Raw genomic sequence first — 10,081 nt, 5'->3', positions numbered from 1 at the left:
GGGATAGGATGAATCATCAAGAATCAGTGATTAGAAATCTGTAAGGTAGGAGAGATAGAAGGAGGCGTGAGCCTAGTATTGAACATAAGTGTAAGAATGAAGAGTATGGTGAGTCTCTTGTTGTCAGGCATGCTCCAATACACAAACTAGGATAGATGATATAGAGCAGCGGAGAGAGAATATTTTTCATACTAGATGTCACTTCAACAACAAGGTATGTAGTATGATCATTGATGGTTGGAATTGTATTATTTTGTCTAGCATTACTTTAGTTGAGAAATTAAGTTTACCTACCTTGAAACACCCTAGACCATACATGTTGCAGTGATTGAGTGATTATGGGGAGGTTAGGGTAAATAAGCAAGTGCTAGTTTGTTTTTCAATTGGGAAATACCAAGATATGATGCTTTGTGATGTAGTGCCTATGCATGCTGGCCATATTTTGTTGGGGAAGCCGTGGCAGTATAATAGGAAAGTGGTTCATGATTGTTTAAGGAACATTTACAGTTTTGAAAAGGATGAAAAAAAAATCAAACTTGCTCCTTTAACTCCAACATAGGTCCATGAGGACCAACCAAAGTTGAAAAGTGAGACTGATAAAAAAAGAGGGAGTAGAAGTGAGGATGAGATTGAGGAAAAAAAATAGTGAGACCAAAAGGGAGGGAGAGAGAGAGAGAGAGAGAGAGAGAGAGAGAGAATGATAGAGAAAAAAGATGAGGGTGAGGCTGAAATCTCAAGAAAAAGAGAAAATGAGTTGAAAAAAAATTGTGAGGCCGAGAGTTCAAAAAAAGATGAGAGTGAAAGAAAAAAGAGATTGAAAAGGAAAAAGAGAGTGAGAGGAAAAAAGAGAATGAGGCTGAAACATCAAGAGAAAGAGAGTGAAAAAGAAAATATAGAGGTGGCTGAGAGTCAAGAAGAAAGAGTAGAGCCACGAGAGGAAAAAGAAAGAGAGATTGTAGAGAGAAACAGAAAGACAAAAGTGAGTTTTTATACTAACGAATTTAACGACTCTTTACCTAGTGTTGTTGTTTCTTTGTTGCAAGGATATGGGGTTATGATTCATAGCAGTGTGTTTAGTGGATTGCCACTTATTAGAGAGATAGAACATTACATTGATTTTGTGCCAGGTGCGACAATCCCTACCTCACCTTTCTTTAAAAAACATGAGTCCTTAACGCATTTGAATGGATATGGTAAGTTGAATAGAATGCATGCCAAGTAGGTGCAATTCAATGAGACTTTTCCTCATGTAATCAAGTACCCACAAGGTAAGGAAAATTTTGTGGTTGAGCTTTAGCAAGAATGTATGTCCTTGTCATCATTTTAGATGGAAAGGTATTGAGACTTGAATATGATAAGAAATTATATGTTAATAATGATAGCTTGGCTAGTGTGTATGGAGTACATGAGAAAGCATCGTTTGGTCAGTTCTATAGACTAGATTGGTATTTGTTTAAAGAGAATAGACTTTGTGAGCCTACTAGTCTTATGCGTGAGTTGCTTGTACATGGATTTGGTTTGATGGGTAGTTTTGGTGTAAAGAAGATTTTAGACATGTTACATGAACATTTGTGGGAGTGTCATTTGCCATTCATTGACTTGTTGCATGAACGTTTGCAGGAGTATCATTTGCTTTTCCTTGAGTTTGCATATAATTGGAGTGATCATTTTGGAGTAAAGAAGATTTTAGACATGTTGCATGAACGTTTATGGGAGTATCATTTGTCATTCATTGACTTGTTGCATGAACATTTGTGGGAATATTGTTTGTCATTCATTGAGTTTACATATAATTGGAGTGTTCATGCTACTACTAAATTTTCACATTTTGAAATTATTTATAGACTTAATCCATTTACTCCTTTAGATTTAATGCATTTACTTATCGATCACAGGAGTAGCTTGAATGGACTTTTTCAAATTCTTGAACAAGTTAATGATAATGCATATCAAGTGGATCTTCCAGGTAAGTATCATGTTTCTACTATTTTCAATGTTACTAACATTTTTCCCTTTGATGCATGTAGAGATTCGAGGTTGAATCATTTTGAGGAGAGAGGGAATGATGGACACAAAGATGGACCTAGTCTTAAAGATCATTTGCAAGTTCCAGATGGGCCAATTACAAGGTCAAGAGCCAAGAAGATCAAGGAGGCAATGCAAGGTGATGTGAACCAAGGTGGGCCTAGTCTTAAAGATCATTTGCAAGTTCTAGAGGGGCCAATTAGTCAAGAGCCAAGAAGATAAAGGAAGCAATACAAGGATTGATGCATTCCACTTGGAAACATCATGACCTTCTCAAAACTCAACCAAATTTCGTACCAACACTTGGAAACAAATCAAAATGAGGAAACCTTACAAATTTCGTGGCCTTCCAAGCTCTTTAGACTGCCTTACACAAGAACACTCAAGAACTCACCAAAACTCACTCGGTTTGCACGCTTTTGCTCTCTAAGTGGGGGAAATGCTCTCAAGGCTCAAGATGATGCTTGGAGTTGTGGTGTGGGTGAAATGAGAAGGGAATGGAAGTATTTATAGCTTGCCAATGGGTGAGGGGCGTTGGCTTGGGTGCTTGGTGATTGGGTGAAGTGGGAGGTGCTTAAATCTGGAAAATTTTCAGATTTGCTTGCATGAGCTTAGGTCACTTGTGCAGAATGGAATAGTGCCCTAAACCACCATCATTTCCTCACCACAGTAGCTATAAGGGTCCTGTAGATGAATCCAGGTCGTGGGGCATCATTTGGATGGCAGAAGATCCCTCAAACCACTCTTGAAAACAGGTGGATGAAGGTGGTTTTGTGGTGGCAGAAAATCAATTCGGTTTTGGATCTTTTTGGACAGCAAAAATGAGTCAAAATCCTTCATGATGGTCATGGGACTTCTTGGTGATTGGGTGGAGAAGGAGGTGGCATGGGGTGGTGGTGCAAACCATGGCAGGAGGCTAGTTCAAACTCAATCCAATTGGTTCCTACACAAACTAGACCAAGGTGCACCCGGTTTGGTTCTTGGAGTTGGTTGATGCAACCAATTTCTTCCAAGGCTCAAACTGAATTTCATAGGGTCTCATAAGGTTTTTAACGACCATATCACCCTTGAGGATAAACCACAAAAATGTTAGACCCAAGGGCAAAACAGTCCAAGCATTAAAAAGGGCAATGCACAAAACCGATTGAAGCATGGTTTGGGCTTGTTATGTCATTTTTTCTTAATGACATGTGGAATGGTTTAGCTAGGGTATTAACATGTTCTAATCATGGTTTAAGGGAGTATTAATTGAAGAAAATTTGAATTAAAAAGTTTAAGAAAAGATTAAGCATGATTAAGCTTCAAAGCATAGCTAAAAGTGCACTAATCTCAAGTATGATGGTTAATGGCCTTAGCAAATTTTCAAAACTCAATTTGGGTACTTTGAGTGTGATTTGGGCTTAATGAAACCAATGGTATGGTGTATTGGGTCTTTGGTCTTTGAATGGTAAAATGAGTCCAAAATGGCTATGGGCCATATGAGCTTGAAAAGGGCCAAGGGTCCAATCTACACCAAAAGCCTTATGCCTTCCTATACTTGGACCAAGACTAGCCTTTATTTCCTAAGGGTTTGGTTCAAGTTTTTTTTTTCTTGGGCTAGGCCCATGAATGTACTTGGGTCCTAAAAAGCCTCACCAAAATTACTAATGGGATTGCCTCTCTAATCCTTAGCTCATTAACACTAAATACCAACATTAATGCTAATCCCACTATCAACCTTAATGAAAGTGATTAAGCCATAATTAAAAGCCTAATCTAGAGTACTTAAGGGTTAATCAAAAGTTAATTAAGTGGGGTGTTACAGTTAGACATTGCCACTGATTGGAAGCAAGCGGCCACTTTGGTGGAGCAAAAACAGCAGCAAAAGTTTTACAATGCGGCTTTTATTGGCCGACTAGTTTTAAAGACTCTTTTAATTTTGTTAATTTATGTGATCATTGTCAAAGGGTTGGCAACATTTCTACGAAACATGAAATGCCTTTAAACAATATTTTAGTGATTGAATTATTTGATGTTTGAGGTATAGATTTCATGGGTCCTTTTGAATTATTTGATGTTTGGGGTATAGATTTCAAGGGTCCTTTTTCATCCTCATATTCCAATAAATTTATTTTGGTTATTGTAGATTATGTCTCCAAATGGGTGGAAGTGGTCGCCTTGCCAACCAATGATGCGAGGGTCGTAGTGAATTTCCTACGGAAGAATATCTTTTCCCGATTCGATACTCCAAGGGCTATAATTAGTGATGGCGAGAAGCATTTTTGCAATCGTCAATTTGAAGCGCTACTGACTAAGTATGGAGTTACCCATCATGTGGCAACACCATACCATCCTCAAACGAGCGGTCAAGTCGAGGCATCTAATCGAGAGCAGAAGTGCATACTAGAGAAGACCATGAGTGTCTCTCAGACATACTAGGCGTGAAGGTTAGATGATGCGTTATGGGCCTATCGGACATCATTCAAAACATCGATTAGGATGTCACCTTATCAGCTCGTTTTTGGAAAAGCCTGCCATCTATCCATGGAGCTAGAACACAGAGCCTATTGGGTGATGAGAACACTGAACTTTGATTTACAAGCAGTTGGCGAGAAGAGAATACTGCATATCAACGAGATAGATGAGTTCCACAATGATGCTTATGATAATGCTCGGATTTACAAAGGTAAAACGAAAAGATGGCACGATAAGCATTTTCTGAGAAGGGAATTCGAAGTCGAGCAGAAAGTTCTATTATTTAACTCAAGATTTCGACTCTTCCCTGGAAAGTTGCGCTCTTAATGGTCGGGACCGTTTGTGGTAACCCGTATCTTTCCTATGATCACGAGACAAAATGCACATTTAAAATAAATGCATAGAGATTAAAACCCTATATGGATAGAAACTCGGAAAAGTGTTCCATTGATCTCGCTAGTAATAGCTGGTGAGACGACAACGTCTAGGTATAGACTTTAAATAAAGCACTTTTGGGAGGCAACCCATGTTTTTTTTTATTATTAAGTTTTATTTTTGCTTCATATTATTCATTTTCTTTCATCTTGCAGGAAGAAAGAGGTGAGGAGATCTCCAAGGAGTACACGGCTGCACCTTCAAGGAAAATATTCAATTGGCAGAACTGGAAACAATCAAGGGAGCATCTCTTACCTTCTCTCGTTCTTTGCTTTAGTTTTTCTTCCTTTTTCCCATTGAGGACAATGTGATATTTAAGGATATTATTTTCTCAAATAATAATAATAATAATAATGATAATAATAATGATAAAAACAATATGGTTTGATGAATAAAAAACTTATGATAAGAATATGATTGAAATTGATTATAATTTTTAAGAAAAATTCCCATTGCTTAAGTCTAGTTGTGAATTCTTTACTTGATCTTACTTAATTTGATATTTCATATGTTTAATACTCTTATGATCATTAATTGTTTTGAGCACCTAGAGAAATTTTATATGAATTTTGTTAATTTGTATGGTCTCAACTTACTCTAGAATTTGTTTGATTACACTCGAGGCGAAATCCTAGACAGAAATATTATTGTGGAAATGATTAAGGCATTCTTTGGACCGATTGAGCCTTTCAAACTTACCTGTTTATTCTCTTTATCTCTAGTCGCCCCTTTGAGCTTTATTGAAATATATTTTGGCCTTATATTTTTCTTTCTTGTAAACGTCATATTCCCTACCCTATTTGAGCTTAAAAATTGATATCCTTACCTTTGAAGAGAACTAAGTTTACACAAAGTCATAGGCTCACAAGAGCATAAAAGGGAAGAGAGGTAGAAGGTCTACAAGTAAAGTAATTATAGCAATATTATCAAAATCATAAGTTTGGGGGTGTAAAAAGTCAACTCTTCTACTATGTGGCGAACAAGAAAAGGCCGACGAGGGTCATCCACAAAGGTAGTCGAAAAAGTATGGAATATCTCCAAAAAAAAAAATATTTGACCTATCGAATAGAGGGGTAAAGAGAGAGATACTTGAAAGTGCAATAAAGATAGGTATGTTGAGAGATTTACAAAGATTGAGAAGAGATGTTTGTATTAGAAGTGAGAATGCTCTATTTATTCTATATTCTATTAGTATTCAAATTTAAGTTCTCTTGCTTTGTTTGAGTCCTATCTTTTCTTTGTAACCCTCACCCTAACCTTACATTACAAGCTTTATAAAGACCTATTGATCCCTGGTGATAGTTTCTGTTCTACATTAGTGGAGAGTGATTTGAAAAGCAAGCCTATGGAATTTTTAGAGATCCATTATTTATTTACTTCTTTGCATAAAACTATCCTGAGAGCTAATGATGAAGTGAGAATGATGGGTATGCATGAATGTGGAGATGGATAATGCGGTGGAATTGAGTTTTGAATTAACTTTTGGACTTGATTGATCTCGAATGATTCCTTTGAATTATAGACTTTAGACAATCTTTGAGACAATAAATTTTACGAATCAAACCAATGCTTGTTTTAGTTGTATTTCTTTCTTCTTTGCTCGAGGTCGAGCAAAGCTTAAGTTTGAGGGTATTTGATAAGTGTTATTTTTATGTGACTTTTATTCACTCTTTTATTTATGAAAAGTGTCATTTTCCCTTCAATACTATTGATTTATTTTATTTCTACATATTTTTATTTATTTTCTTGGATTTGAAGGAATGAGAAGATTTAGTGCAAAAAGAGAGCATTTTGGTACAAAAGAAAAGACTACGGATCTAGACCGATGAGAGGCAGCGAGATCTAAAGAGAGCCAATGAGATTTGGGTGAGGTGCCTTGTCTCGGTAGGCGAGAAAACTCATGACTAGAAGGTGCGAAGATTTGGCGACAAGGCTCTAGGTGGTTAGATTGGGCGACTAGTCTAAACGAACAACTTAAGAGACCAACCTAAACGACATCGTGGGCAACAACTAGAAAAGGCGAGATGAATCTTTCATTCCAGTCGGGAGTCTTTCGACTCGATATATATGCAAGGAGAGGGTCGTGTGGTCTTTGTGACCTCCACACCCATTCATTTGTGACCTCCATGCCCGTTCATTTGTGACCTCCAAGCTAGTTATATTTAGCGCACATGGCATCTACTTGGTGGGATAATTCCTCCTAAACAGGATCAATCTACTGCTGACCACCAAATTCGAGTTTCGCTTTCAATTTGTTGGTGACCAAATCCTCCCAAACCCCGCAATTCAAGCCGCATATCACTAAATCTTCCATTTTAGATAATCCCGTTATTTTTGAAATAATTCCTTTTATGTTAACATTTATCTTTAGAAACTATTTTCCATATCTTTAGGCGAGATTTTAGCCACAGTTATCTTCTTTCCAAATTTAAATTTTGACATCTATTTAATCTTGTCTTGTGAGATGAATAGGGAGAGTTCTAAATCAGAGTCGAGAGTTTTTATGTTTTAGAGTCTAAGTCTGAGTTTAGAGTTTCAGAATTTATTCTTGAAGTGTTCTTTCAAGAAGGCGGAACTGGAGGGCAAAGGCGAGAGCCGCATGCTTCATCAACCGATTTCAATGAAGAACACTAGTCTTATTCTTTTTCTTTTCAATTCCATTTGATCTAATTCTATTTTCTAGAGTTTTGATGTAGCCTAGCATTGAACACACAGTTTATATTCCAAGTTATTTTATTTTCAATATTTCCATGATTGAGTGTTTATTCCTTGTTCTTAATGCTTATAATTTTCTATCTAACTATTGTTCGATCTTTTGGATTGTAATGAGACCAAGAGGTAATTTTTTATTAAAGCTCTAGGATTAAACACCATTAGTTGAGCAAAAGTAAAGATACTTTACCGCGACTAGTGTGATTTTCAAGAAAAATCCAAAGAACTTAATGAGTCTCCAATTAGTTAGATTCACATAGAAATATAGAGTTATTAGTTGGAGATATTTTGGGTATTGTTCGAGAGAAAATATTGAATAGTTAAGGGATTTTTATCATCAACATGAGATAATTGGGATTCTATAACAAGTAAGAATAAATTGTGTGGGATTTGCTAGGTGAAGTCAAATGCTTTAGATCTATTCTTATTATTTTTAAAATCTTAATTTTAATGTTCTTTTCTTCAGTTTAATCTAGTTAAACCATTCTTCAAATTTCGATTTTCCAAATAGTGATTAATTTAGTCAATTTCAATACTCAATAGCCTAATTATTCCATGTGGATTCTATGACCTCTTTCTTTAAAACACTTTACTACTTATTATGATTCGTGCACTTGCAGATATATTTTTATGCGAATAATTCTTTTAGAAGAAAACGAAACCCTAATCTAGTCGTGTGCACATAGGTGTGCTCATGTGAGAAATTCCACAAAAGCCAACACTATAATCTTCTTAGTCGTAGGTGTGTGCATGTGAGCAAATGCTCATGGTGAACTTAGCCGTGTATGTAGTGTAAAGAAAAGAGTGTGTATGCTTCTTACCTTGCTTGCCCTCAAAATGGTGTTTGGGTGAGAAAAAGAGCAATGTGAGGAGTGTTTGGATGGTGAGAAAATGATGGAAAGTTAAGAGAAAGTTGGTGGCCGAATGCTTCTCAAAAGAATCCTCCAAGTGACTAAAACAAATGCTATTTTTGGCACCCTCTCTTTAATAGACACAAAAAGCTTCTTGCACAAGCCAAGCTCATTGCATGGATGACAAGTGGCATCCCACCCTAAAGCCTCTTCCTTCTTCTTCATCATTTGATTGTGTTGGAAACAAAGTAGGACCTTTTGTACAAGTGGTGCCTTCTTCCTCAAAAACCTAAACCTCATTCTAACTTTGCCTCTTTACCTCATGTCTTGATTCAATGAACCTTGTGGCTAAATGGTCTTTTGTCAAGCTAAAAAGCTTCCTCATTCTCTTACATGTGTGCATGTGTGCCAAGTGGTGTGTGAGAAGTGTGGGATGTGCATGTGGCCGAAATCTCCATCTCTTACCAAGGAGATTTTCCATTTTCGTCTTCCATTCTCTTGGACAAAGCATGATTGGTCATTATGGGTGGTAAATGCACAAATTTCCTTACCCTAGCCTTCCATTTCAAGGAATTCTTTCACAAAATCCTTCTAGAAACTCCATAGGTGTGTGGCTCTCCCTTTCCATGTAGATTCCGCCCCTTCCCAAGATAAACATCCTCTCTTACATTTTTGCATGCATGACACATGGCAAAAAGCAAGAATATTTTCTTCCCTTTCTTCTATGGTTGTCATGCAAGGCCTTTTGGCCTTCCCTAGGCTCCACTTTTCCATAGCATCATCATTCTCCTTCTAGAATCTCTCCCTCATAGCAACAAGTGTCAAAAAGCCTTCTTGCATGCATGACACATGGCAAGAAGGTGGGGGATCCTCTATGGTAGGCATGCAAAGGCCAAACCCTAGACTCTCTCACCTCTCTTCCCTCAATTCAGTCCATATTCATCAAGTCCTAGATATAAACTCCAATGGATACATGTGGCATTCAAGAACTTGAGTTGGGTGTGAGCCCTAGATCTATTGGGCTTTAGAAACCCTAATTTCCTATAAAGGCCAAAACACTCATGTGCTTGGGCCCTTCTCTAGTCCAAACCAATTCTAATTGGGTTACTCCACCTTTCTTGGCTCATTTAATCATATATATATATATATATATATAAATACACAAAAAGACTAGCAAAAATCCTAGTCGTCACATCCTCCCCCCCCCCCTAGAAAATGATTTCATCCTCGAAATTGGTACCATAGTCTTAAAATAATTCTATTAAGGGAAGTTAACCAATCCTCATTAGTACCTCTTGCACTACAGCTGTAGACTCCTCAGATGATGACGGATGTGGCACTTCACCTTCGTCGTTTCTCACTGAATCTTGTGAAAAATAGAATATCACATCCAAGTCACAATCATAATACATGTTTATTACTCGCATCTCATTTAGCCTATGCTCAATCTCGAGCTCAGTGTCTTCAATAGGTTGTCCTTCTTCACGATAACGGATACGATCAATAGACGTATCAGAAGTCTCAAACGGCTTATATCTCAAAGTGTGAGCTTCTACAAGTGACTGGATTCTACCTCAGGGTTAAGTCCGAGTAGACGTATCCTA

The sequence above is a fragment of the Juglans regia genome, chromosome 7, assembly GCF_001411555.2.
Source record: "Juglans regia cultivar Chandler chromosome 7, Walnut 2.0, whole genome shotgun sequence".
Classification (NCBI taxonomy): Eukaryota; Viridiplantae; Streptophyta; class Magnoliopsida; order Fagales; family Juglandaceae; genus Juglans; species Juglans regia.
The sequence above is the reverse complement of the archived record's forward strand: the minus strand, read 5'-3'. Positions refer to the sequence as shown.